The sequence below is a fragment of the Bactrocera dorsalis genome, chromosome 3 (genome assembly GCF_023373825.1).
Source record: "Bactrocera dorsalis isolate Fly_Bdor chromosome 3, ASM2337382v1, whole genome shotgun sequence".
Lineage (NCBI taxonomy): Eukaryota > Metazoa > Arthropoda > Insecta > Diptera > Tephritidae > Bactrocera > Bactrocera dorsalis.
This window is the reverse complement of record NC_064305.1, coordinates 51,545,609-51,548,765: the sequence shown is the minus strand read 5'-3', so window position 1 is coordinate 51,548,765 and position 3,157 is coordinate 51,545,609. Positions and strand designations below refer to the sequence as shown.

General features: G+C 32.9%; 2 pseudogenes; both read left to right on the top strand.

The window, feature by feature from the left end:
* Positions 1 to 252: 252 nt before the first annotated feature.
* Positions 253 to 430, top strand: LOC125777979 (small nucleolar RNA U3; annotated as a pseudogene).
* A 7-nt stretch (positions 431 to 437) lies between these two features.
* LOC125777966 (small nucleolar RNA U3) lies at positions 438 to 620 on the top strand (annotated as a pseudogene).
* Positions 621 to 3,157: the final 2,537 nt, after the last annotated feature.

Here is a 3,157-nt window from a genome sequence, read left to right as displayed (position 1 = left end):
GTTTGTTCGTTTCTTTCGGCACAGCTCGGCCGACACAACAACACAACACAATGTTGCCATGCTTATGCTGTTGTTGTTTTTGTAGAACAATGTTTCAATTTTTGGTTGGTGACATATTCACATGTGTGCACATATGTATGTTTGTATGCTTGTGCATTATTGAAGTTATAGTTCTTTTTCTTTCGTTTGCCTTTCTGCGAATTCTCAACTATTTTGTGTGACTTTTAATTGAAATACTCTGCGTTGGCCTTTCAGAATCACACAGAATCATTTCTGTGGTTTTTGAAACCGACACACGAGGACGAGGTATATCGTTTTATCTGGGAGCGTGAGATTTAAGAAATTCATTTCTTATTTTGTCTTTTGGCATATTAGAAATGTTTCTTCGAAAATCGCTCGCTTACAAGGGATAAAACGACTTCTGAGTGGCGATTTTAATGAATAAATTCACAGAATCATTTCTGTATTCATTTGGAAATCGACCCACGAGGACGAGGTATATCGTTTTATCTGGGAGTGTGAGATTTAAGAAATTCATTTCTAATTTTGCCTTTTGGCATATTAGAAATGTTTCTTCGAAAATCGCTCGCTTACAAGGGATAAAACGACTTCTGAGTGGTGATTTTAATGAATAAATTTCTTTTGGTTGAAAATACTCTGCGTTGGCCGTTAAGAAGTTAAGACTATACTTCTAAGGGATCACAGCAATATTATGTTTATGTTTATACATATTATTTATATGTATGTATATTGCTGTGATAAATTTATTGCGAAAGCAAATGTTCTACAAAGTATGTATATTTCTATACTTAAACAAAATTATTAGAACCATCGTATGTTTCTTGCATGCATAACCAAATCATACTTAAGTCAGCGCAACCTAAGTGTCAATGGTGGTGTTGGTGGTAAGCGCCTAGAATATCACGACGTGAACACTGGTTCGAATCTCAACAGAATTTATTTTTAAATTTTTGCTTTTTAACATCGTATACTATACTAATAAATTTTTTTTTTTCTTACTAATAGAAAATAAATTTATCACAGCAATATACATATACATAATATGTATATACATATACATAATATTGCTGTGATAAATTTAATTTCTATTAGTAAGCAAAAAATTAAAAATAAATTCTGTTGAGATTGTAGCCCGTGTTTTAAAAGGAGGGAAAACAGTACAATATTATCGTGAATACCCAGCACGAAAGAAAGCAGAGCGGGAAAAGGAGAAATTGGAAATGATAGCTGGCAGCCAACCGAGGAAGAGGAAAACAGCTGCGGAATATCAGAGAGCGCGTAAAAAGATTCAACGTCTGCTGTTTCATCAATCTCTGCGGGAGCATCTATAACTACTGATGAATCAACGATCGTCAATTCACCGATAACTGCTGGGCTTTCAACGCGTGTTGATGGATTACAAAAGATATGTGGTTACGCTGCATATTCCCTTCCGCAACGAAGAGACAGAACTTCTTTCCGAATTAAAATTCCTTCATTTATACTTTGCTTTATAAAATGTGCATAATAAAATTATAAAATGTGAATTTAAGTTTTCTTTCATAGAAAATGTTATGCATTTCTGAACACCGCTAAAGTGCGCTGGAGACGATCAAATAATTGCGTCAAACAGTGTATATGTGTTAGTGATGTTCAATCGTGGGCAACACACGCAAACGTTCAAATTAACACGTCAAACATCAGTTTATTTTTGATCTCGTAGCGAACGGTCGTCATGTCATCGTCGGATGATGATTATCTTTTATTGGCATGTGCTGCAATTCTTATGAAAAAAAAATTTTAAAATTTTATCATTTTAATTTATTTGATTTTATTTTATTTATTTTATTTTATTTTATTTTAGTTTATTTATTTTATTTTATTTGATTTTGCTTTAATTATTTTATTATTGTAATTTATTTGATTTGATTTTATTTTATTTTAGTTTATTTATTTTATTTTATTTGATTTTACTTTAATTATTTTATTATTGTAATTTATTTTATTTGATTTTACTTTAGTTATTTTAATTTATTTGATTTGATTTTATTTATTTTAAAATTTTACGCTTATTTCACTTAACTTTTTTCTTCTTCACTTCACTCTTTTTCGCTTCACTTCACTTTTCCGCAAGTATGTATGTCCTCTTCGCTTGAAGTCTTCACTGCAAATGAGTCATGCTTGTCAAACATGAGTGGAGACGATCAAATTATCGTCCGTCAAATAGAAATATCAAAAATTTTTGATTTTCATCAAACAGAGCCGACAACAAGTCGGTGTAGCGTACGTGTAGCCGACGAGAGCCGACGACACAAACACAATTAAAGTGTTTGACGCAATTATTTGATCGTCTCCAGGGCACTTAAGAAGTATAACTTCTTCCGCGCGTAGGGACTCCACGCACCTTTTTTTTTGTGCATAAATCATGCAAAGGAGATGTTTTAAAACAGTACGTATTCGAAGTTGTGACAGAACTTCAGGGGATAGGTCTTCACCCCTGCCATTTTGTGTGTGACCAAGGGTCAAATTTTGTGCATTTTGCCCGGGTTGTAGGAGTGACAGAAGATAGGCCATTTTTTACAGTGAATGGAGAAGAAATCGTATTTTTTTACGATTATAAAAAGTGCGCGAAATTGTTTGCAAAATAGCAAGAACGTAGTTAGCTTCAATGGACGTCTTGTGAAATGGAGTGATATAATTCACTTCCATGAGCAAGACGCTCAACAAAGTATTAGGTGTGCGCCTAAGATAAGTTCGGCTTATCTTAGGCCATCAATTTTTGAAAAAATGAGTGTGCATTTAGCTACACAGGTTTTCAGCAAGCTCCGGGAAAATTGAATATTTCTAAGTCTCCAACTTTCCTTAATACCGCCGAATTTGTTCTTTTTTTTTGATACAATTTTTAATATTTAATATACAATATATAATAGTAGTAGGCTTGGAGCCCTACGAAAATTTAATGATCTTTTTTTCAGTAGTACGTAACAAATTAACTTTCTCTTAGAAGCCGAAGAAGAATTTTTTTAAATCATTGAAAGTCAATGATAGCTTAGGTCGTGCTATTACGAATACATTTTCATTTATTAAAGGATGGCTTCTAAACATAAAAGGTTTACGACATTTGTGGAAGATCTTGTCCACCAAAGGATTCGCAAAT